At 39.6% G+C, this 27,126-nt stretch overlaps 1 long non-coding RNA gene across 1 annotated transcript; it reads right to left on the bottom strand.

The window, feature by feature from the left end:
• Window positions 1-4,672: 4,672 nt before the first annotated feature.
• On the bottom strand, window positions 4,673-25,578 carry LOC112678403 (uncharacterized). The gene is made up of 3 exons (XR_004810371.2): window positions 25,494-25,578; window positions 24,885-25,052; window positions 4,673-4,811 (listed from the first exon to the last, which is right to left on the bottom strand). It is a non-coding gene; the product is annotated as an uncharacterized LOC112678403 (long non-coding RNA).
• Between the last annotated feature and the right edge of the window lie 1,548 nt (window positions 25,579-27,126).

The following is a 27,126-nucleotide window of genomic DNA, read 5'->3' as shown; positions in this document are numbered from 1 at the left end:
GAACCCCACAGCCCACACACCGGAGTGGGGGATGGGTCTCAAGTCTAATTGGCAGAATAAAATCATAATACAAGGCACCAAGTTGTGTTTCAGTTGAGCTTTTTTTTTTTTTTTTTCCAAATGATGTTTACACAGCGTTTCTAACGCACACCACCTCGTTTTCCTTGTTATTTTCTTCCGTTTTTCACTGCAATTTTCTTGGGAAGTAATAGCCTGGGAACCCATCAGACGGTTTTTTTTTTTTAAATGCCATTCGTTTTGAAAGCTGCATTCTCTTTGTAGAACATTTAGAAAATTAGGAAAAGTGTGAAGGATAAAACTACCTAAACAACTGCCTGATTTGGGGTGTGTTCGTTATTTTATAAAAATCGAAAGGCAGTTTTCTTGACCAGAAAGAGAAAATACAGCTGGAGTTTAGGAGGTGAGAGGGAGGTGGGAGGGGGGGAGAATGATTTCCTGTTTTGAACTAAACTAAACCAAAACTCTGGAGAACTGCTTTCTGAGACCATTTTCTTGAGCTTTGTTCATCAGAGGGCTGTGGCCCTCAGGATCTAATCTTCAGCAGCAGAAGTGGGCTCAGGGCTACACTAGTTGGTTTCCATGGCATTAGGAGTTCCAGGGTAAAAACTAACTCAGTAGGGAGTGACTAGTGACGAAAACCCTAACACAGTGGTTGAAATGCACTTAGGCCCCCTGGGAAGTTCTGAGTGGCTGGCTTTTGGCAGGGGTGTCTCCTGGAGGCCAGCTCTCAGACCAAGCCTTTGCAAAAGCTTCCATCAAAAGCGATCATTTTCCAGGGAAGGATGCAGTGTAGTATGTCGTTAAGATGAACCTGAATGTCTATAGAACCCCACCTGAAATTCAAGTTCTGCCATCCACAGACTAGTGGCCATGTGCAACCCCATTAAGTCTTAGTTGCAGTATCTACGAAATGGGAGTAATAATAGTGCCTGCCTGGGAAAATTGCCATCAGGAAAAAAAAAAAGTGATAATTTTTAAGCAACCTTTCTAGTGGGCAGTAAAAAGCGCCCTTAAAGTTGACTCCTTAAAAAAGTGGGGAGACTTGCTTGACAAAGGGAGCACTTTAAACAGGTGGGCATTTCAGGAATCTTAAAAGACTTGGAAGCCCAGCTTTAAAATGCCTGGATTACAACTATAAAACCGAAGTGTCCAACAAAAGCAGAACAGAAAATGGGGGGAGGCTATATTTGTATTAAATACAGATAAGCATTTGAATAAACAAGACAATATTTGGGCACATTTTCATAAATAAAAAACTAAATACTTCTTTCTATAATTATATTCTCTTAGGGCACTTCAGGGGTAAATTTTCCCGCCCCTACTCTGTCCCTGCTCCCCATACTGAAGTGGGGTTCCTCACTGATTTACACAAGCAGACTGTTGTATCCTGCATACTCATTTTTATTGCCACTTCATAATCCTATAATTTATAGAGAAGAAAAAAACTTTCTGAAGAATTGTTTTTGCTCCAGTTACTGTAAAAAGTTCAATGCCAAGTCTTAAGTGATAAGAAAGAAGAAGAAAGCAAAAGGCCAATTTCTAGTAAATCTCAGTGAATCAGGGTAAATTGCTCAAGCTTCTGGGCAAAGGTAGCTGTTGGGAGAGGCTTTAAGGACCTTGAACCAGTCTTTTCCTGATTGGCCATGACCACTGTGCACACTAAGTGGTAGAAAGGCATTCCTCATTTTCTTTTTCCTTCATTTTCCTTCAGGAATGTGGGTTGAAGAAATAGGAGTTGGCCCTGAGAATGGTGGAGGTTAAGAAAAAAAAAAAAGAAGAAGAAAGTCTCTCTTTTGGGTTATTTCAGTTTGATTATACTGCTGTGTGAGAAAAGTTGAGGGGGGAAAAGTCTAAGAAATATAATGCAAAAAGTACTGAATAGCAAAGAAAAATGAGTAAATTGAAAAATACTCTTGAGGGGGCTTTTTGAGAGACCAGGGCATTATTATTAGTGATACTGACTCAATCAAAGAAAACAAAAAATCCCCTTTCACAGCCTCTTCCTAAGATGAATATTTTAAAAGAAATGCTTTCGGTCCTGTAATCTTGAAACAGGCGTTTCTCTAGTTGTGGATGTTGAATTGATTTTGTGCATATTCTTCTGCACTGAGCTTCAAGTTACAGCTTCACTTTAGCCTGATGGCTCCTTCAACAGATAGTGACGTTGACCATCACAATTTACAAAGATTTTTAAAAATAAATACAGATTCCCCTCCCCCCCCCCGGTGGTAAATGCTTCATAAATTAAAAAAAAAAAAAAAAAAGACAGTCTCTCCATAAAAAGAACTAAGTGGCACGCATCCTATTTTAATAGGCAATAGGTAAATAGCTTGGCTACTAATTTTGAAAAAAAAAAGCAATAACTGAGAAAGTCATTTTAGTAATGTTTGGAAGAACAAAAACAGATATATTAACCATTGACGTCTCATTCCCAAGCATCTAACTTCAGAGAAAAGTCGCTAGAAGGTACAGCTGATTCCCTTTGTAACTGAGAACCTGGCTACAGTCCTTTCACCGGGCACTTTTGCTTACCCCCTGGGGGCGCCCTTGCTTACATTTTTGCACTTCCCATCCACCTTTCACCTTTCATCTCCTGTTCTATTCTGTTCTGAGCCATTGTATTATCTTTCTTCTCTCTCCCATAACAGTGAAAGGTGAATCTATGACTCTTAAAAGAGTCTAGAAAGTTGCCAGAACCGGAAATCCACATGTAATCCTGTAAACACAACTAGCAGTAAGATAGTAGTTCTCTCAAATTATTTCACCCCTGTTAGTTCTACTATCACCGAGATAGATAGATTATGGACCAACTTTGGGATCTTTCATTGCCTGTAGTAAAGAGGATCATGGAGCATTTAAGAGCAGTGACTTTCTGTTTGGTAAGAATATGGCATGTGTATTGACTATTACTATTAGCAGTAGAAATGGGCAGGGGTGGGGGCAAGGAGCAAGAGGCTTTTGTCTTTTACTTTTCCTTGTTTGTTAAAAAGAGTTTATATGTTATTTTTGGAACTTAAAAAAAAGTACATTTTTATTTTATTTTTTTTTAAATTTGTATTTATTTATGATAGTCACAGAGAGAGAGAGAGGCAGAGACACAGGCAGAGGGAGAAGCAGGCTCCATGCACCAGGAGCCCGACGTGGGATTCGATCCCGGGTCTCCAGGATCGCACCCTGGGCCAAAGGCAGGCGCCAAACTGCTGCGCCACCCAGGGATCCCAAAAAGTACATTTTTAAAGACTGCAAACTACCGCGTCTGGATGTTGATGGTTCCAGTCTAGTCCCACAATTCTGTAGCTCTGCAATCTCAGGTGACTTTACCACTCTTCCATGAGACAAGAGTGATAGATCTTACCCCACAGAAAATGGATTAAATGAGATAATTCTATTAGGCACTTGAGAAATGCTCCATAAATGCTAATTTTAAAAAATTGTATTCCTAATTTTCTTTCTTTCCTCTAACAGTTGTTTAGGTGTCCTTACTCTTCATCTGCAAATTTGTCCCATCATTCCTCTCTGCCGCTGTTATCACCTTGCTTTTTATGCCATATGTAATTTTCCTAAACTAATGGATCTTTCTTTGTTTGCCACTAAGGAGAAATTTTCATTTAGTTTCCTCTTGAAAATAAAGATCATAACACTCAGCATCAAAAGTCATGTTATGGGGGACGCCTGGGTGGCTCAGTGGTTGAGCGTCTGTCTGCCTTTGGCTCAGTTCAGTGATCCTGGAGTCCTTGGACTGAGTTCCACATCGGGCTTCCTGCATGGAGCCTGCTTCTTCCTCTGCCTGTGTTTCTGCCTCTCTCTGTGTGTCTTTCATGAATAAATAAATAAAATCTTTAAAAAAAATCATGTATGGGATAAAAAAACAAATTCATGTATTCATGCAAGATAGACAAATGGACTTGGATGTAATAAAATACAAAAAGTTCATTGATATGATTTCAGATTCCACGTTGCAGCCCACCTTTCAGAAACTACACTTGTGAAATCTTTGGCATAATATCAACGAATATCCACATTAAGGCCACTAATATACTTCTTCTCTTTACAGCTACATATGTATGTGAGACTGGGTTTTCTTCATATACTTTAACCAAAATAACATATCCTGACAGATTAATGTAGAAGGCAGAGATGAGAATACAGCTATCCTCTATTAAGTCAGATGTTAAAGACATAAACTATGCCACTCTTCCCACTAAAATGTGTTGGAAAACATAGTCATCCTTCCTTAGAAATATGTTTGTTACATTCAGATGTATTATTGTTTTTTAAAATGAATTTTAAAAAGTTTTGTTTCGGTTTTGATTTCAAATCCAGTAAATATCAGTGGATATAAACCACTTAAACAAAAGCATTTCAGGGTCTTTAATAATTTTTAAAAGTGTAAAGGGACCAGAAACAAGACAAAATTTGGGAACCACTATCCCATGTAATTCCTAAGGCCCTTTTCATTGATAGGATTCCATGTGTTCTTGATCGTGTGGCAATCTTAGCAGGACAGGAGTAAGTAGATCATGTTTAGGTTGGATATAGGAGCAAATATTTGATCAGAGAGATTTGTTAGAGAATTTAGGAGGTGGTGTCTTGGATGGGGCAGACGTTCCCCCAGGAAATACCGCTGTAGTCTAGCCAGGCAAATCAGCAGGGCCAGTGCCTAAGCTGGTGTCATATAGGCTGCTCCCAGAATTTCTGAACTGCTTCCCTGTTCTTTCTGCCCCCTTCTCAGTTCCTTTGGCCCTTCTGTTTTAAGCCTTTGTAGCCTCAGAGCTGGATCTGGCTTTCAGCTGAAAGGGAAAATGATGCTCAAAACTCATGACTGCAACATCCCATTTGTTTTGTCCATATCTTCATATTCTCTGAGGGCTATGTTAGAATCTTAGCGTTGTTTTGTCCTAATGAAGAAATTTATTTAAGGAAATGTGGGAATCTTTTCCACTGATCCTCAACAAAGAGTCTTTTATATGTAAGTTTGCCAAGTGGCAGACAAATATATTTATTCATGATAATATTGATTAACTTATACAGGACACAGCCCTGAAGTAGCTAAATGCCTTTGCATACAAAATCTGAGTACAAGAGAAGCAAAAACAAATAAACAATAACAAAAACTCTACAAATTCTCAAATTCTTTTGAAGCAAACATCTTCAAATGCACAGAATGGATCCCATAAAATAAACAGTTCAGCCACATGAGGTCCAAGGGATTTGGATGATCCTTAAGGAAATTGTTCCAAGAGCTGGGGAGTCGGGAGGGAGTATCCTTGTGCAAAAATGATAGGAACTCCTCTGGCTAAATTCGATTAAGGAACATCTAAATCACAAAGGGCAGTGCTCTAAGAGGTAGAAGCCCTTGTCTGAGGGGGACAAGGTGGCTAAACAGCACATACAGAGAGAGAAAAGGAGAGAGCCCTAAGGGGAGGAAAGACCATAGCTACATATAACCTGCATGTTGCTAGATGTAGGCCATATGTTACATTCTAAACAGAACATTTTAGGTGTTTCTTACCCGGCACTATCCCACTGGCTGTTCATTGTGCACAAAACTCTTTGGGAATCTCTAACTTTTATATGCTGTAATTATAGATTTTCCCCTCAACTTGTGGTGGAGGCAATAGGCTGAGCTATTCTCTTTCCCTGGTTGTCATCCTTGAGTAATACCATTACTTTGGAGACTTGGGCAGGGATGGAGTTGACTCTATTAGGACAGAGGGATGCAGGCACCAAAGATGGTCCCCCATGAACCAGGCCTCCATTATCCATGTTTTTGTGTAGCGTCAGTCCTGTGATTTGCTCTAACCAATGGTAGGTGGGGGAAGTGACTGGCGGGTCCAGGTCTAAGCCTTAAGGACTAGAAACTTCTGTTTTTACTTATTTTGGATTCTGAGTTTCTATGTAAGAAGTTTTACATAGAATCACATGAGATCACATGAGAGAAAAGCCCTGAGTCTACACACAGGAGAACTGAGGAGCCCAGCTGACAGTGAGGACTGCGGCCCCAGACATAAGATCCCAGGACAGCTATTACGTCCAACTGTGGACATGTCTTAGTGGACAGTGAAGAAGCTGTTGAGGACATCTAATAAAGGTCAGTCATCCCTGCTGAGCCCTGTCCTAATTCCTGAGCCTCAGAATCTTGAGAGATGGTAATATTTTTGTCATTTTAAACTACAAATCTGGGATAGTTTGTTTCTCAGCAATGGATAACCAAAACATCTTGCCAAATAAATTCTCACCTCAGCTCTTTATCCAAGGAGCTCACTGATCATTTGCTATGAGCCGGGACAGTGCTGGATAAGACGAAGTTTGCCCTCCCTCAAAGTGCTCTAAAGGAGAACGTGGACAAATGCACTAATAATTGAAACACAGTATGCCAAGCGCCATGAGAGAAGGTGCCACTCTGGGAGGAGGGGAATAAAACACACATCCTTGGATGGTTGCAGGCTTCCCAGAGAGATGACAGGTGAGGTGAGTACTGGAACAGTACCAGGCAAGGCAAGAGTAGGGCTTAGCAGAAAGAACTGTAAGTAATACTAGCCTGGTGACTGGGATTAATGTGTAGTGTGAGGGTTAAGTACATGGACTTTTACCATGAGTTTTGGACCAACTGGGGGAAAAAAAGAGCATGGACTTTTATAAGTGACTTAAAATCACTGAGCTCCCATTTGCTCATTTGTAGAATGAGGATGTAATATGACTCACCTGAGGGGGTTATGGACATTAAAGGCGATGGTAGAGGTCAAATACTCAGCCCGGCGCCTGGCATGGTAGGTAGTCAACAAAGGGTGGTCTATTAGTGTCAGCATCCAGAGCGGCATCACATTGAGATGATCTGCATGTTCCCTTGGCATGTTTTGAGAAAATGCTAAGGATCACGTCCCTGATGACTTTTAGAGTCCCTTACTTTTCCTTAAATCTGAGCCTTTAACTGGGATCCTGTCTCAGCTCTCTTCTAGAGTGTTCGGCAAGTTCAGAACTTTTAAATCTTCAAGGTACTGATTCAAACGACAAGCCACACATCTAGCTCATATATATGGGAATGTGAGAACAGATTGTTAACATATACTTGCATGGTCAGGATGACTGGATAGAAAATGTGTAGGTTGATTATATGGCCACAATAAGGTACCGCTGTTAAAAACAGCACCGAAGATATGCACTGATTCAGATGCACCCACAGGATGCACTCATGCTTTTCATTCCCCTGTGATCTGTCCCAGAACTTCTGCTCTGGAGGGAAATTTAAGACCCTGTGACCAGAACTGTCCAGGATTAGAATTCATAGACTCTGAGTTTCCCCTTGGCATTCAGCCCACCCAATCTGAAGGACACCAGCAGATAAGAATTTGGCACCATGACAGCTACTTTCTGCAGCTGCTTTCGATGCGCACCAGCCAAGCACTTGGGAGTCTGCCTGGGGTGACAAGCAGACCATTCTGAGGACCTGACTTGTTGGGTGGCCCTGGGTAATTACTTGCTTTTCCAACTTTGGTTTCTCACCCAAAATGGGCCAATTGAGCTAGATGAAGCCTTAAGTCCTTTACATTTCTAAAATGCTCTGTTTTGGGGGTGCCTGGGTGGCTCAGTCAGTTAAGCGTCTGCCTTCTGCTCAGGTCATGATCCTGAAGTCCTGGGACTGAGACCCCCTTGCAGTACCCCCCCATCCCTGTCGGGCTCCCTGGTCAGTGGGGAGCCTGCTCCTCCCTCCCCCTTGTGCTCTTTTCCTCCCTCTCTCAAATAATTACATTTTTAAAGAAATATAATGTTCTGTTTCTTAGGGGTCTTCTGAATAGCATCAGTATATTACAAGTAGGGAGGCTTAAAGCCAGAGCAGAAGGACAAAGTCAACCTGCTTTCCAGTGTTTTAGATGAGCTCAAACCCCTCAAGTGTCCTTTGACTTGTTTATTACACAGAACTCTGCTATTTCTGTGATTTTAGTGTTGACCATAAACTTCACTACAGACTCTTCATTTCTATTATAAGTACTCAGTCTCACCAGGGCAAAAAAAGGCTCCTTTGGTATGCTAGAGAAATCAAAGAAGCACAGCCATTTGTGGTATTTAAGCTCTTTCTTTCTAAAGGCAGATATTCACTAGCATTAAAAAAATGATAAACCAAGATTTGTCAAAACTTTTAATAAGCATTCTATGATTAATTTGACCCAGAATAAAAATTATAGTTGGAAAGCATCATGTCCAAATAAAAGAATCCTCAGCAAAATAATAAACAAACAAATAAGATGGCTTTTAAATATATATATATTTTTTATTTATTTATTTATTTATTTATTTATTTATTTATTTATTTATTTATTTATTTATTCATGAGAGACACAGAGACATAGGCAGAGGGAGAAGCAAACTCCCTGTGGGGAGCCTAATATGGGACTCCATCCCAGAACCCCTGGGATCACAACCCAAGCAGAAGGCAGATGCTCAACCACTGAGCCACCCAGGTGTCCCAAGATGGCTTTTTTAAAAACTAGAAGCCTGGGTGGGAAATAGCAAAATCTGGCCTATTGTTTCAAGAATCTAGCAAGTTTTTCCCCTCTTTTGCATAGGATATTTTTCCACTGCTTTCCTGCAACACTTTCACCTTTTTCCATGATTTCCCAAAATGTACTGGTGGTATTTTAGAATCACACCTTTAAACCTTTAGCATGCCCTGAGATGTGATTCTTCTGAGCAGAGGTTTTTAGAAGGCTTACTGGCAGGATGGATCAAAGGCAAGAGGAACAGGGCAGGCCAGGCAAGGAAGCTTGAGATCCCAGGTTGAGAATGGTGGTGGGGATACAAGGGATACATTCAAGAGACACTTTACTGCTAGAATCAAATTGACTAGGTTATACACTGGATGTGGGTGATGAAAGACAGGAAGATACTAACATTGACTACAGGGTTTCTAACTCGGGCCAGACAGTGAACAGCAAAGTCATCATGAGTCATCATTTATCATGAAAGTTTAAAAGGGCAAGTTTAAAACAGTACAGAATTTAGAAACTAGGCTATTCAAATAGGAACTCCACTGTCCTTTGGCTTAAGGAGATTCTTATCAAATCTTATCCTCTTGTCGGGGTTCAGATTCAAAGGGGGCTATACTAATAATTAAGTGCTCAAAGAGAGAGGAGGGCTATTTGACTCAGAGACTCGAAGCTTGGAAATAAGGTCTTTGCCTGGCTCCTGCATGAGCATGCCTTTTTTTTTTTTCTTTTTAAAGATTTTATTTATTTATACATGAGAGACACAGAGAGAGAGGCATAGATATAGGCAGAGGAAGATGCGGGCTCCCTGTGGGGATCCCAATGCAAGATTTGATCCCAGAATCCCGGGATCATGACCTGAACTGAAGGCAGATGCTCAACCACTGAGCCACCTAGGCGCCCCAGAGCCTTTTTTTCCTGTGGCTAGAGTGTAAATAGCCACAGTGACTTCAGAACAGGCATCATGGGTTTTAGGTTTGTACCTTTATGAAATTATAACCTCTGTATACCTGGTACAAACCAAGCACTTAGTAAATATTTAATAAATTATTCTTAGCAGAAAACAGTCATTGCTTAGATTCTTTGGCCTAGATTATTTTTCTGTTGTGAAATGATGATGATCTGGGAAAGTCCATTTTCTGGAGCCACCTGAGATACGTAGTCATCACAGACAACCAGGACGCTGGTATAATTAGTCACTACTGCTTTACAAATTATGTTCATTCCTGTTGCAGACACAGCACATCAGCTCTGCACATAATCTGGTGGTTCTCAGGATCTCTCAGACTGAAAAGAAATTTGAATGAGTACAAAAAAGGGCAAAAGCTTTAAGAGAGCTTTGAAGGAGACAAATTAATACTGTAACCACGCTAAGTCTCATGCAATATACTTTACGGGTAATATTCTCTTAAATCTCTCATTAGACCATTAGTGGGTCTGTTATTCTTTTATTTTACAGGCAGAAATACAGACTCACAAAGCTTTAGTAACTTGCCAGGGGCCACACAGTACCCTAGTTGGTTGAGTCAGAGTTTAAACCTAGGTTTTTCAAAGACAAATATCATATGATTTCACTCATATGTGCAATTTAAGAAATAAAACAGATGAACATAGGGGAAGGGAAGGAAAAATAAGAGGAAAATAGAGAGGGAGGCAAACCATAAGAGACTCTTAACTATAGGAAACTGAAGGTTGCTGGAGGGGAGGGGAGTCAGGAGATGGGGTAATTGGGCACTTGAAGTAATGAGCACCATGTGTTATTTGCAAATGATGAACCACTAAATCCTACTCCTGAAACTAATAATACAATGGATGTTAATTAAATTGCATTTAAATAAAAAACGTACACACAAACCTGGTTCTCCCTAGTTGGTAGAGTCAGGGTTTAAACCTGGTTCTCTCTAGCTCAGAATCTGAGCCCTTAACCAATCCCGTCCTAGTGCCTCCCCAAAGACTTTTCCCAGGTGGAAAGGAAGCTGATAGGAAGATGACATTCACCAACAAGGATACTCCAGCCTTGCATTAACTTGGACAGTAGATGAGCCACAGAGTTATATCTGGTTCTAAGTGCTCCAAATGGTATGGAAGTGAAGAAAGGAGCCAGGGTCTGTCTGCTTGGCTGGCAGTGGCGGCCAAAACAACCCAGAGAAATGCACTTTTCATCTATAAAGAGATCTTTTCTTTTTGGTCTGGTTTTCTTCTTTAGCTCCTAATGAAGATGATTTGAAAAATGCCAAATGTCTATGTGCTAGGCTGAAAAGATAGGTCTATCCTCACTTGGGATTTTTAGCTCACAGGATTATATCTCCTGGAGAGCCTTGCAGCGGAGGCAAGAAGAAAAAAGCTGGAAGGAAAAAAAAATGAGGTACAGAAAATCAGGAAAAGCTGTAACGTGGGCCTTTCTCACCACAAGCGTTCTCTCATGATTCCCTTGCTCTGACTAGATAGCCAATCAGTTTTAGATGTGTGTAATGGATACCCATTTAAGGGAGTTGAGAAAGACAACTTTCCACTAGGAACAGCTAATTCGCTATTTTTCTGTCTTCAGAAGGACAGGGCAAGAGACAGTATGTCTGGAGAATTAAGGTAGACCTCATGAAATTGCCTGATAGAGAATTTTTCTAATAACCTGGGATTGGGGATTAGGACTTTGTAGAATTAGGGAGGAGCAAGTGATACAGATTCATGGACTCAGAAAGCCATAACATTTTAGATCTAGAAGGTGTCTCATAGATAATCTGCTTTGTATTCATCATAGTATGCTAATAATAATGAAAAATAAAGATGAATCTAAATGCTTACTGTGATTATCTCTAGGGGTTGCTGTTCAACAATTAAAAATTATAGTCTGCAAACTGCGTAGCCTCACTGGAAAGGTTTATGGTATGAGCATGAGAACAAATTATAATCATAATAATGATAGTCAAAACCAAAATAATCTATTCATTTTACAGATAAGGAAAGTGAAGCTGTATCTTTGGAAATTGGATATGGCTTCACATCTATCTGGGATTAGAAAAAAACTCTGCTTGAAAGTTTGGCTTTCCCCCTTATCATTCAAGGTCTTTTTTTATCTCTCTTTTCTAGGCTGGCTTGTCTTCCCATCCCTTTCACCCTTCCTATGACTTCTTCCCTGACCTGCAGAATCAATTCTACTTCATTTATATTCTTACAACACTTCATATATGTCTTCGTTTTTTTTTTAAAGTCAGTCTTAAAAACAGATCAGGAATGCAAAGGTGGTTTTAACACAAGCAAATCAATCTATGTAATATGCTACATTATAACAACGAAGGAAAACATCCACATGATCATCTCAATTGACACAGAGAAAGCCATTGACAAAATCCAACACCCTTTCATAATAAAAACATTCAGAAACCTAGAAAAAGAGGGGAACTCCTCAACATCAATAAGAGGTATTTATGAAGAATCCACAGATAACATCAAACACAGTGGTGAAAGACTGAGCTTTTCCCTGGAAATGTGGCAAGACAAAAATGGCATATTTACCTCTGCTAGTCATCATTGTACTGAAAGTTCCAGCCAGAGAAATTAGATAAGAAAAACAAATACAAGACATTTAAATTGGCAAGAAAGATTTAAAACTATCTCCATTTGCAGATGACATAATTCTATATATCTATGAAAGAATCTGTATGAATCCACAAAAAGCCACAAGAGTGAATAAGCAAATTCAGAAAAATTGCAAGGTACGAGATCAATACACAAAAGTCAGTTGTGTTTCTATACACCAGCAGTGAATAATCTGAAATGAGAATTAAGAAAACTATTTTTCTGTTTCTTATTTACAAGATCATCCAAAAGTATAAAACGCCTACTATTAAATTCAACCAAGAAGGACTTGTAAGCTGAAAACTATAAAACATTGCATAAAGCAATAAAAGAACAACTGAAAATATGGAAAGATATCCTGTGTTCACGAATTAGAAGACTTACTATTGTTAAGATGTCAGTACAACATAGAGTAATTCACTTTAATTAGTAATTTACACATTCAATGGAATCTCTGTAAAAATCCCCATGAACTTTTGTGCAGAAATGGAAAAGTCAATCTTTAAATTCACATGAAATTGCAAGGGACCTGGACTGGTCATACATCTTCAAAAGAAGAACAAAGTGGGAGGACTTAACATTTTCCAATATCAAAACTTACCTTAAGGCTACAGCAAAGAAAACAGTGTAGTACTGGCATGAAAATATATTTGTAGACCAATAGGTTAGAATTGAAAGTCCAGAAGTAAACCTATAGATCAATGGCCAATTGATTTTGACAAAGATGCCAAGACCATTCATTGGGGGAAGGAATGATATTGGAACAATTGGATACCACATGCAAAAGAATGAAGTTTTACCCCACACCATATACAAAAATCAACTCAAAGTGCATGAATGACTTAAATATAAGAGTGAAAACCATAAAACTTTTAGAAGAAAGTTTAAGAGTAAATCTTCATGATATTGGATTTAACAGTGGACATAACATCTAAAGGAAGGCAACAAAAGAAAAAAATACATTTGGTTTCATCAAAATTAAAAACTTATGTACAACAAATGATATTTAAAAAGTGAAAAGATGAAGGATGAAAGAAAGTATTTTTAATGGACAAAGGAATAGATATTTCTACAAAGAAAATACACAAATGACCAACAAGCATATAAACAGATACTGAACAACATTAGTTATTAGGGAAATCCAAGTCAAAACCACAATGAGGTACCACTTCACACCCACTAGGATAATAATAATAATAATAATAATAATAATAATAATGATATTTATTCATGAGAGACACACACACACACACAGAGGCAGAGACACAGAGGGAAAAGCAGGCTCCATGCGGGGAGCCCGATTTGGGACTCGATCCCGGGACTCCAGGATCACACCCTGGGCCAAAGTCAGATGCTCAATCGCTGAGCCACCCAGGCATCTCAATAATAATAATAATAATAATAATAATAATAACAAGTATTGGTGAGAATGTGAAGAAATTGTAACCCTCCTATACTGCTAGTGGAACTGTGAAACCATTCAGCTTCTGTGGAAAACAGTTTTGAGGTTTCTTAAAAAAAAACAACAACAACATAGAATTACCACATGACCCACCAATTCCACTTTTAGGATTGAAAACAGGTGCTCAAATAAGTACATGCATATGAATATTTATAGCAGCACTCGTCACAATAGCCCACAGGTAGAAACAAACCCACATGTCCTCAGTGAATTAACTAATTGTGGTATATCTATAAAGTAGAATATTATTCAGCCATAAAAAAGAATGAATGCCACAATGTGGATGAACCTTGAAAACATTCAGCTAAGTCAAAGCAACTAGGCACGAAAGACTACATATTGTACGATTCAGTTTATATGAAATATCCAGAAGAGATAAATCCATCAGGACAAAATGTCGATTGGTTTGTTGCCAGGGGCCGGGGAAAGGAAAAATGGGAAAAACTGCTTAAACTGAATTTTTGTTTGGAATGATGGAAATGTTTTGGAACTAGGTAGAGACGGTGATTGCAAAAACACTGTCAATGTACTAAATGCCACTAAATTATTCACTTTAAAATGGTTCATTTTAAGTCATGTGAATTTCCCCTAAAAAAAAAAAAAAAAAAAGATTTAAAACAAAAAGTTATAGATGTTACCCAGCATAAGAAAATAAGAGTGATTTGAAACCCACCTTCGAGGGCAGTAAATACATCTGTCAATGGACGTTTCCACACTATATTATTTGCTTACATAACCACGGGTTCTGCTATCTTGGGAACTCTGCAGCTCCAGCTCTTACCCCAAGATTCAATAGTAAGAGTAACTGCTTGGAAGGAGGCCAGACGGCCGAGCTCCGGGCGACCTGTCCGGCTCTGAAAGGACGTGGTTAGCGCGCCACCTGGTGGTCAGTACGCAAGTAGCAGCAAGCCCTTGGCAGGTACGTATTAACCCCTGAGGTTAATTCCTGCCTTTTCTTCAAGCTCAAGTGCCTTTGGTAATATTGGTCATGAATACAAGGATCAGGGCTAGTGCTTTTTTGGAGACCTCAAGTTCTAAAATAACACATAAGCTGTCCTATCCTGGGTGCCCTAGGAGAAGCAGAAAGCTTGCGGACTAACACCTTATTAGGAGAGGCAACCCCAGGCAGGAGACAGTTCAAGGAAATGGGGGTGAGGAGCCCGGGAAGGAGGTAGAGCAAACCTCAGGGGGTGCGGGTCCAGGTGGGCCACAGGTTTAAGACCAGCAGGACGTCCTCAGAGAGGCCGCAGGAATCCCAGGCTTCCCACATTGGGGTGGTGCGGGTGGGGGTCCTCTGGAGGGCTAGAGGGAATTTCCTGCCTCCTGCACCGTCTCCCTTTCCTCAGAGTGGTCCCCCACAGAGGGTCTCCTCTAGGCCGGCCTGGGCCCCCTGTGGGGTGACCCTACCCTCTTCCAATGTCCCATGCTGACATCCTCCCCTCCCAAGCCCTGTGATTCCCTCCTGGCCTCAGGGTCTGCAGCCATGGAGTGCAATACATTTGCCTCCTTGCAGACTTCAATAAAGCAGCTGGTGAAAGAGGTATTTATTATTATTATTATTATTATTATTATTATTTAAGATTTTACTTATCTATTTGACACAGAGAGAGCACAGCAGGGGGAGCAGCTGAGGGAGCTGCAGAGGGAGACGGGGAAGCAGGCCCCCACTGAGCAGGGAGCCTGATGCAGGGCTCAGTTCCAGGACCCCAGGATCATGACCTGGGCTGGCAGACACTTAACCGAGTAAGCCATCAGGCACCCGAGAGAGGTCTTTCTAGAGACATAACCTTGCTGGAAGGAATCCCAGGCTTACCTGTGCACATGTCAACATCAGCTGTCCCCCACCCCCCATCATCAGGGCCACCATTTCTTCTGTCTGTGGGCATCTGTGGATTCTTAGATCCCCTGTAGCAATCCCCTTAGATCCAGTGTAGCAACACTGTCACTACTGCAGCTCTTCTAGGAAGAAGCTCTAGGAAGTTACCTACACTTGTTTTATTTATTAAGGAGACACAAATGTATAGCTAGCCCTGATGCCTTGTCATTGTCTCATATTTGCAAGTGATGTTATAATTCTTAGAGGATTTTTGGAGGAAGCAGTTAGTTCAAGAAAGAGCCAAAGATGATCATTTCATTGGAATCTCCAACTGTCCTGTGGGAGGTAAGTGGGAAAAATTACACTTAACTCCATTTCTCTGTGTTTAAAGAGAACACACTTTCTAGTGCAATTCTGTGTTCTGTTCGTTTTTTCCATCTTGGCTCCCCACTCCATCCAAATAGTTATGGATGAAAAAAAAAGAAGCACAGAAAAAATTGCTAACATGTATTATTACATTTTGCACTGCTTTAATTAATATGGGAATAGGTGAAATTTGGTAACTTAAAAATGAATACCCATTCAAATCTGAGTCTCTGCTTCCTCCCTGTGGTCAATGATAGTATCACAGGAATGCCGGGAGCCAGTGAGAAAGAAAAGCAGTTATTTTGGGAATCTGCTTGTACCATGGTTGTTATTGGCACAGAATTTAATTCCTTCTTTATGGCTTCACTTCTCTAAACTTTCAGATTCCACTCCACTCAAGTGGAGTGAAGGTGAGAGTCTCCCTGAGAGAGTTGCTCTGAGCAGATAAAGCATGAAAAGAGCTCTGTGGATGAAGGTAAGCACAAAGCAGTTAATGCCCTCACTTCCTAAACTAGAATAACCTTAACTAAAACACTAAATATAAAAGCTTGTAACTGAATTAGTCCAAATCTTATTCTAACTTATTTGATTCTCTGTTAAAAATGCACACATCCTGTGGATTTTAAAACCTCTTCAAACTAAAAGTAACACATCTAAACATTGTGGGTTTTATTGTAATTTCTCAGGCAAAAGAGCTCTTCGATAATAATTTTGAGGTTCCTGTCTTTGAATTTTAACAATTCATTTTAGTTTTCCTTCTATTATAATCTGGAGTCCTGGACCCCAGATTTTTTAGTTTCCCAGAAGAAATTAAACAAACCCAAATAGGGTTGTCCATTTTAGTTTCACCATATCAGACATTTAAGAACATCAGTTTCCAACTATCATCATGATTTAAAAACAGCAGCAGCATTTTTAACACTCTGGGGAAAAAATAGGAAGGATGTTATTTCCAAATGAAGGGTAGTAGGAGATCCCTGGGTGGCTCAGTGGTTTGGCACCTGCCTTCAGCCCAGGGTGTGATCCTGGGGACCTAGGATCGAGTCCCACGTTGGGCTCCCTGCCTGGAGCCTGCTTCTTCCTCTGTCTGTGTCTCTGCCTCTGCTTCTCCCTGTGTGTGTCTCATGAATAAATAAATAAAATCTTGAAACAAAAACAAAATGAAGGTTGAGTGCTTTGAGTTGGGGAACTAACTGTCCTGTCTTTTTTTTTTTTTTTCTCTGATGGAGGCAGTCATGGATGATCATTTAGAAACCACTAAGTGAAGGCAGAAGCTAGGTGAATTGGGTTATTTTCCACACTGACCAAAATTAAGGTCAGATGGATATGTGATAGTATACAGAGTGTAAGCGTGGGAGTATTCAAAGATTCCTTCCTCTTCATACCTCAGTTTGCACTGCCATGGTGATGAGCAGTCCGCGGGGTACCATGGTTATCTTTCTACATAACATTGCAGGGCCATAGCTCCCCTTTGACTTCTAAGACACAACAGGCTCTTGGTGTCTCTCCCTCCTCCTTGGCCACTTTATGTTAACCTGTCCTGCAGGCTCACCCTCTTCTACCTGTTTCTGGCCCCTGGTACCCAAGGCCCAATGTAACTCCTATGATGATCATTTTGAAGGCATGAAGAATTCATCACATTTATTTAAAAGTTTTTTTTTTCTAAGCTAAGAATCATTAAGTCTTTCATTTGCCCTTCAGTTGTCATCACACCCACACTCTGATGTCATGGTTGCCCTCCCTTAGATGGGTTCAACTTGGCAGATGTGGTTCTCAGCATGCAGCGGGGTGCAGGAATGACATTGGGTAAAGTAGACCCAAGCCTGTTGCCTTCTTTGCTCTGTTCATTAAGGCAACTTAGGATTGTTTCTGTTGACAAGCACATTGCTTTCAATTTTTATTGATTTAGCTTCATTGTTTTTCACACATTTCACTGATAACCTGTTTACCCTCTACTCGTACAGTTGTATCTTGTTTTCCCTAATTAATGACTTTGCATCTGTATCTATTTATCATTAAACGAGCAAAATTAAAATTAGCTTGTAAGTTTTTCAGTTGTGGGCCCTAACTAGATTAATGTTGGGGTATCCAGCTATTGAGTATGAGATTTTATTGATTTCTTAAATTTGTTTCCCTTTCTGGGAGACTGAAAGAGGATGTTCCCATGGAAGACTCAGATGGCTCAGCAGCTCTGAAGATTAACAGAGAACAGAGGAGGCCAAGTATGTAATACTTAAATATTTGAGATGGCCTACTCAAAAAAAAAAAAAAAAAAAGATTCTAGGTAATGAGAGTATAGTTGACTTTTTGATAGAATATGGGTATATTAGTTTCCTAGGACTGTTACAGATTATTATAAATGTAATGGCTTCAAAAACCAGAAAGCTATTTATCTCTCACAGTTCTACAGGCTAGAATTCAAACTTGAAGGTGTCAACAGGGCTGTGCTTCCTCTGAAGTCTTCATGAGAGGGTACTTGCTTGGCTCTTTGAGTTCCCCATGGCTCCAGGTGATCCTTAGCTTCTGGCCATATCATTCCAGTCTCTGTGTCCATTAACACATATATGGCTTCCCCCCTTCTGTGCATTCTCTCTTTCTCTTCTAGAGCACTTCTTTTTTTTTTTTTAAGATTTTATTTATTTATTCATGAGAGACACAGAGAGAGAGAGGCAGAGACATAGGCAGAGGGAGAAGCAGGCTCCACGCAGGAAGCCCAATGTGGGACTCGATCCTGGGACCCCAGGATCATGCCCTGAGCTGAAGGCAGATGCTCAACCGCTGAGCCACCCAGGCATCCCTTCTAGGGTAATTGGATTTAGGGACCACCTGGGTAACTCAGGATGCTCTCATCTTGAGATCTTTAATTACATCTGCAAAGACCCTTCTCTCAAATAAGGTCATATTTGCAGGTTCCAGAGAGTAGAGTATGGATATATCTTTTTTGGGGGCCACCATTCAACCCATTACACTGGGTCACTGTCTGGCCTCAAGTTCCATGATACCAAGGAATCTGGTTGTTACTTCAGTTGCCTTTTTAGTCTTACTTTTAAGCTTCCTTTATAAGCTCTTCAGTCATCAGAAATTACCCCACAGCTTTTTTTACTTTTCTTTTGTATTCTCAAGCTTGCCTAATTTGACTGGGGTTGGAGATGTCAGATTCCTTGGCACAGATAACACATTTTCCGGGTGGTCCCCAAACAAACTGTCTAAACTTGATCTTAATGTCTAATCTGTTCACATTACTGAGCAACTGTATTGTGACAGGCAGGCAGCGCAGATCCAGTCCTCATGACATCATTGTTTGGAACGTCATAGGCTGCATTTGTACAGAGGCCTGCAAAGTGAATGCTGTAAATTCAGGTTTTAATCTGGCGTAAGTTGTGAACTTAGTTTCTAGATGATGATCCTTTATTAGTTATGAGTTTTACAAATATCTTCTTGTGTGAGGAATGCTCCTTCTGCTTTAAGGACTGATGTCTTTTGATGACCAGAAGTTTTGAATTTTAATATAGGCAAACTTGTAAATCCTATGGTAATTTCTATAAGGCAAAATGCCAAGTTTGAGCTGATTTTATTCTTTTTTTTTTTTTTTAATATCTTTCCTCCTTACCTAAGATTATTACTGAAAAGCCAATGCAAACTCTTCTAGTAGGATAGTTGGATAGTTATCAAGTATAGGCTGGTGCTTGCCCAGTGGCTAGTGAGTGACCTACATGTTTCTACTTCTAGGAGGGTGTGAATACACAGTATCACATTATCTCTAGAAATTCTACATAATAACCTTTTCTCTTCAGCTGTGGCTTAAATTGCTCATTTAAGCTCATTAAAGCTGAGTTTTAACTTGGTCGAGTGGCTTCAACCTGGTAATAATGAGGTGGATTTTCCCATTGGCTATAACCAAACTGGAAGGTACCCTAAGATGAAAATTATATCATGACCTGACACATCAGTACAGCTTTTTTGATTCCCTTGAGTGGCAAAATGACTTTGGGAATGGATGGACAATGAATGGATTTTCTCCATTCTGGAGAATGCCTAAATAGACATTCTACTGAACTTTTTTTTTTTTTTTTTTTTTTTAAGTAGGCTCCACATCCACTGTGGAGACCAATGCAAGGCTTGAATTCAGGACCCTGAGATCAAGACCTGAGCTGAGAACATGAGTCAGATGCTTAACTGACTGAACCACCCAGGCATCCCTGTTGAGCATTTTAAGTAGATATATTATCACAGGGCATTGACAATATACCACAAATATAATTTTGGCTAATTACAAATATATATATTTTTAAGATTTTATTTTTTTTATTTTTATTTTTTTTATTTTTAAGATTTTAATTTATTTATTTGAAAGAGCATGAGAGCAAGAGTGGGAGCGAGTGTGTGCGCATGTGTACACAAGAGAGAATACAAGTGAAGGTGGGGGGTTGGGGGGGCAGAAGGAGAAGGATAAGCAGACTCTCCCCTGAGCAGCCAACCTGACACGGGGCTCACTCCCAGGACCCTGAGATCATGACCTGAGTCAAAGGCAGACACTTAACTTAACCCAGGTGCCCCTATTTTGTTATTAAACATATACATACATATTTAATGATTAAAATTATCATAGTTAGCAAATATTGTATGGTAGCACCGTGCTAAGTGTGTTTTATAACTATTTTCATTGAATCCTTGCAGTAATTTTCTGAAGTGGAATGAGTTATCCACATTACTACAATGAAAAAAATCCAAATTCAGAGATGTTAAATAAAATGCCCAAGGTCATGTAACTATTGAGTGACACAGTTGGGATTTAAACCCAGAGCTACCTTTCTTTCAAGCCCATGCTTTGACTACCACATTCTATTGATTTCTCCAAAGATTTTTCTCCCCAAGGAAGCTTTGTTTTTGTGTGTAGCCTTTAGTTCAAAGGAACACTAAGGAAGGAAAAAATGTTACATATACTTGTCAAAGAGGTTGTTGGGAAACCTGTGGCCAAAGTGATAAAGGAAGTACATGACTCACTAGGAAAAGAAGCAAGTCAGTCAGGCAATGTTATCTTCACACTTGTCTCTCCATGGGTCCCTGCTCCTTGATGGAGCCTACTTCCTCTCCTCTTCCCACCTCACTTCCTCTTTGCACTGAAGAAATCATCATTAATTTTTTTTTGAGACTCAACACTTGTTAAGTGTCCCTGCCTTGCAATTAATAATTTCTAAGAACGTTAGTCTCTGCAGACCTGACATGCTTCAGCTCAAAGACTACATCCCTAGTGTTTATGAGCTATTTCCAAAAAACAGGAAATGGCCTGTTTTCTCTGAACAGTTGCCCTTGAATCAATCTCCTTGCCAAAAATCACAGGGTTTGTAGTTGTTATGTGGTTTAATGGATAGAGGACTATAGTTTTTGCTATAGTTTCAATCTGTTTTCAAAGGACGACTCACAGACAATGGCTGTAGCCATGTATGTAGCTCAGGCATTACTTTTTTTTTTTTTTTTTTTAATAAGATCACTGGAAGTTGGGTTTGAAATCTGGAGAGAGGTTAGAAGTCATTCCTGAATCCCTTCTCATTCTGCTTGACCATTCATCTACAAAAGGTTACATTTTCTTTTTATTTCCTTTTATATTAATCATATTAGCTAATATTCCTTGAGAGCTTATACTGTACCAAATCCTGAGCTTTGGAGGCATGAGTTCTCAGGAAATGGGCATACTTTTTTTTTTTTTTTTTTTTTTTTTGGAAATGGGCATACTTGAAGAGATGGCCATGTAGATATTTTTCACTACTTTTCCAAAATGGTGTGACAAGTAAGTGGCAGCAGTGCTGAATGAACTCAAGTGTGTTTGACTCCAGAACCCTCCCGTCTGACCACTCCACACCGCTGCCCCTCATGGCCTGGCACTCTATAGCATTTCTTATTTGTAGTTACTCCTTGTCTGATTAGCCCAGGGGAAGTATTGTCAAGGAGTTTGTATTTCACAAGCTGCACGGATGAGAAAGAGAAAGGTCTTGGCAAGTAAAGGGACAGAAGAGTGAAAACATTTGCAGCCCTTTGGGCAGCTGTGCTTGTGATTTTGAAGATGTGGCCATTAAACAGCTCTATTTACCAAAGTGCCAGAGACAGGGAAATCAGGGAAGTAAATGAGAGGGGACCAATAGTCAACATGTTGTCTCTTTATGAGGACTTCCTTTTTCAGTCTTTGAAAATAGATTTCTTACTATTTAATCTTTATTTCAAAAAAAGTTTTATAGTGAATAATTAATTTCATTTACCCATTAATCATGCATTTGACATAATAGTTAGATATAGGTTGCCATCCTTGACATTAGGAATACCAAAAGAAACCAGTTGTGTGCCTGGCATAAAGGAACTCATCATCCAGTGGGGATAGTGGATGGAATGGCAGTGTGAGGTGGTGACAGATAGTAGAGACATGGACCAAAAGAAAATAGATTTATATCTGAGCTCCACACACACAAGCTGTGTCATCACAGGCAAATCACTTATTTCTTCTAACCCTCCCTTCCCACATCTATATGATTTCATGGTTAGTGGGAGGTAGAAATAAAATGTAAAATATACAACAGAATTCCTACTATGTTATATGTACTCAAGAAATGTCAGATATTATTATTATGTAAAGAAATAGTTGCCTTTCACTACAAGAAGTGCTATAATAGAGGTATGTTTTAGGAAAGTGAAATCTGTTGTGATGAAGACATTCCTGTGTCAGAAGATGTGATCTTAAACATAAATGATTACAAGTGTGATAGCCAAACAAGATGGGGTTGGAGATGCATTCTGAAAAGAAGACGTGGAGATTGAAGAGAACAATTAAAGTGTGTTTATACAGAGGCATAGTGATTGAAGAGAACAATTAAAGTGTATTTAGGGATCAATGAGTTGGTTGGCTGGAAGGAGCAGAAAGTGAGGAAAAGGTGTCTGGGGAGGAAGCCTGAGGCTGGATCCTTAAAAGTCTTTTGGGGCCTTGCTAAGGAGTCTCCAATCTTAGCAAGTCCCTTGAGATCACAGAGTGAATGAAGTTACAAAAGTGTCTGCTCCATGTCAAAACACTGATAGGAATAATTTTGGTTGACGAAGAAGATTTTTAAAACTGCAAAGATTGTTATTTTCCAAAAGGAAAGTGCTCTCTGGCAATAAGGTTTGACTACTTGTCAAAGGATGGACTATTTTTCATAATAAGAGAAGAAGGAGGTGTAAATTCAGAAACTCATTGTTCTCAATATGTAGATTAATTGTATTATTCTCTTTGTGAATTTTTTCTCTTTCCCTATCGTACTCCTTACCCCCCCAAAACAAGAAAAATTTCAATGTCAAGCAAAGTAGTAATGTTGTTGATGTGTTGTCCTATTTTCCTGAATTATTTCTTGAAAAGAGATATGGTGACCAGCTTGGAGAAAGTTATGTTCTGGACAAAGCACTCATGATTTCTAATTAATTAATTAATTAATTTATTATTATTATTATTATTATTATTATTATTTTTGCTAAACTCATGAAGATTTTAGCACTTGCAGTGTTCCTACTGTAGTTACTACCTTTTACCAAACAATGTCTTGGATCTTAAATGACTTACAAATGAAATACCAATTTGGGAGGTTAAGAAATAGTCCTGTGAGCACAACTTAACTGATTCACTGCACAAAGTGACCTCCCACTAAGGACTAGGAGTCACTGATTCTTCTGGAGTATTGGCATCGACAAAGGACAGACTAACTTCTCTTCTTATTTGTCAGCACTAGAATCTGTTCTGACTTTCAGATGTGAGATGAAGGGGCACCAGAGTGGCTCAGTCCGTTAAGCAACTGCCTTTGGCTCAGGCCATGATCCCCGAGTCCCAGGATGGAGCCCTACATCAAGCTTCCCGCTCAGTGGGGAGTCTACTCCTCCCACTGCCTCTACCCCTACGCATGTGCTTGTGTTCTCTCTCTCTCAAATAAATAAGTATAATCTTAAAAAAAAAAAAAAGAGTAAAGATTCTTTTAATGAGATGGCTTTAAGGATAAGGTTTTCTTGTTAAATTCTCAGCTTAAATTAAGATTTATGGAAATCTCTTTTTTGTTTTTGTTTGTTTTTAAGAGAAAGAGAGTGGGAACAGGGGTGGGAGGAGGAGGCAGAGGGAGAAGGAGAATCTCAAGCAGACTTCCCACGGAGCATGGAACCCTATGTGGGACTCCATCTCATGACCGAGATCATGACCTGAGCTAAAATCAAGAGTTGGCCACTTAACCTACTGTACGACCCAGGCACCCCAATGCAACTCCTTTTTTTTTTTTGCATTAGATATAAATTGTTTTAGCCCTCATTGAAAATCCTCCTGAAATATGTGAGGCCAGCCTTGTAAATTGCATGTTTGGAGATACAGGAGAATTGTGAAGTGCTTGAGAGTCATTTTTATCATACCCAGAAGCTCATTTTATTATTGAGTTGTGGACCTAAAGGGTAGAAGGGCAGGCAATCGGCCTGTCTGTGCATTTCAGGATGAACCAAGAGATCTTTCTTCTCCTTGCTATGGACTGAACTTGTCACTCCTGAAGTTCATATGTTGAAGCTCTAACCCTCAATGTCACTATACTTGGAGATAGGGCCTTTATGGAGGTAATTAAAATTACATGAGGTCATAGGGTGGGACCTAATCCAATAGGACTCATGCCTTTTTGAGTAGAGATAGCAGAATGCTCTCTCTCATGCACAAATGGAGGAAAGGCCATGTGAGAATGAGAACATAGCCAGGAAGAGAGGCCTTCTCAGAAACCAACCCTGCTGGCACCTTGTTCATGGACTTCCAGCTTCCAGAACTATAAGAAAATAAATTCGTATTATTTAAGCTGCCCAGTCTGTGGTATTTTGTTGTGGCAGTGCTACCAGACTAATACACTCCTCTTGATATGATTATGATGAAGAAAAAGATAATAAGGAAAACTATTTGTTGAACAATTACGATGGGCTAGTCTTTGTGCTTTGGTGCTTCACAGATGTTATTTAATCGGGATCAGAGTCCTGTGGTGGGCACTTGTCTCATCAGTTGGCTCTTCTGACAGAAGAGTAAGAAAAATTCTCTGGCTAGTGGTTCTGACTTCCCATTACCTAAGATTTGGTCTTTCAAGGAATCATTATTAAACAAAAATAATTAAATCATCTCACTGACTTAACCTACCAATGAATCTCCAGATTGTGCCCTTCAGGTTTGAGGCAATAACCTTACCACATCATGAGCATAAATGCTGCCCCTTTTACATGTGGCACATCTGATGAAAGAGTTGTCCTGTTGAATCAGACAAGAGGTTGTAAAAGCTTATTTTTTACAGCAGAGGGCAGCCCATACCTATGAAAAGAATAGATTCCCAGTAAGATCCCCTTGCATGCCCCCTGCAACCTCCCACTCTTCTCAGATAAAAAAATATTCAGATTTTCTTACTTATTTCTGATATATTTTGTCTGAAAATTCATTACCAAGATGTAAAATTGTGTTGTTAGATAAGTCTTGGTAGAAAATACTTGAAAACAAGTATTTTTGATAAAAACGAAGCCTGCCAGTGAGTTCTGGACCAGCTCTTCCCTGGAGAATTATTCTCTATTATTACAGAATAATAAATCCTATTTTATCTTTTTTTTTGCCATAGGCACTTTTTTTTAATTATGGAAAATTTCAAACATGTAGAAAAGCACAGGAGACATTAGAACAGATAAAGAAGAGTAGTACCCACCATTTGGCTATATGAAGCAAATTCTATTATGTTTTGATTTTCATTTTCTAAGCACTTACCAACTTGTTCTATTTACTAGCAAAATCTGAATGAACATGGTGAATGAAGGAGACACAGAATGGATGTCAGAAGTTTGGAATTGTCATACCTATCTTGAACTTAATGAATGTGAAAACATTTACTTATCTACATAATAAAGAACATTGTTGTGTCATAAAAAATATGGATTGTAACCCTAATTCCACATCCAAGCCTCAGATTCCCCATCTATGGAATGCGGACTAATAATAATTGTGCCCACTTCACAGGGTGATAGGGATTCAAGGTGAATTGCCTGTGAAGCATCTAGCACAGCATCTGGCACATAATAAATGTATAAGGACATTATTAAACTCCTTGGACTTTGTTCAACTTTTTCATGTTTGAAATGAGGAATTAAGAAGAGATCAGTAAATCCAGTATTAAACAAAAGGCTAATTGTGTGTGAGCCTGCCTGACTTTTTATTGCTAATCTCCTGGAAGTATTGGAGTGGAGACAATCCTATACCGTTAGTGCCAGACACGTTAGAGACAGTGCTAGCCTATGGTATAAATCTGCATTATCTGGCTGGTAGTAAAATATCCCCAGTGCAAAAAGCTGATGATTCCTTTTGACATGTTCTTTCTCATATTTTTCTTCCTGATTTTTTTCAAGAGTGAGGGCTATATTGTATTTTTGTCTTCAACTCAATTCAATGAGAGTCATTTATGGGTGCTTAAAATGTATAAAGCACTTATTAGGGGGAAAGATAAATAAAACAAATTCTCCCCTAGTTGCAGAAGATATGGTTACAAATATCCAAAATGTGGGAAAGAATGTATGTGATGAATGCTATAAGTAAAATTTGCCCTGAGGGGCCAAAGTACCAGTTGAGGCTCTGTACAAATGAGCCTTCAAAGTGGATAGAATCTGAGTTAGATGAGGTGTAGTGGGCATGGCATATAGGCAGGAAGGGTTCAGAAATTGGTAAGGCCATATTTGTGGTCAAGAGTGGTTAAAGCAAGGATTTCAGGATGGGATGCAGCATGAGATAGAAGTGAAAAGAAATTGGAGCTGGATTGTGGAGGGCTTTGAATGCCAAGTTAAGGACTTTGGACTTCATGAGGAGTTATGAGATTATAACTTGCTTTCAAGTTCAGGAAAATGGAGGTGGAGAGAACATAGGAATTGGGGACTGGGGGGATCCCTGGGTGGCGCAGCGGTTTGGCGCCTGCCTTTGGCCCAGGGCGTGATCCTGGAGACCCGGGATCGAATCCCACATCGGGCTCCCGGTGCATGGAGCCTGCTTCTCCCTCTGCCTGTGTCTCTGCCTCTCTCTCTCTCTCTCTCTCTCTGTGACTATCATAAATAAATAAAAATTAAAAAAAAAAAAAGGAATTGGGGACTGGGTTAGCAAGTGACTTCAGTGCTTTATTAAGAGGGGTTATAGACCTGAATCATAACCACAGTGGCAGAAAGAGGATACGGATGTTAGAGAAACCCTTGGATGAATCACTTACTCTTTCATTCATTCCGACTTTTATTAAACAACTACTCTGACCAGGTACCTGCTTCACAAGAGGAACTCAAAGAGAAATCAGAAGATCCCTGACTGGAGGTGAGGGGGAAGATAATTTGGTCACTGCTTCAGTTTTTGAAGGTGTTGAGAACAG

The sequence above is a fragment of the Canis lupus genome, chromosome 29 (genome assembly GCF_003254725.2).
Source record: "Canis lupus dingo isolate Sandy chromosome 29, ASM325472v2, whole genome shotgun sequence".
NCBI lineage: Eukaryota > Metazoa > Chordata > Mammalia > Carnivora > Canidae > Canis > Canis lupus.
Note: the sequence above shows the minus strand (reverse complement) of the source record. Positions and strands in the feature narration are given on the sequence as shown.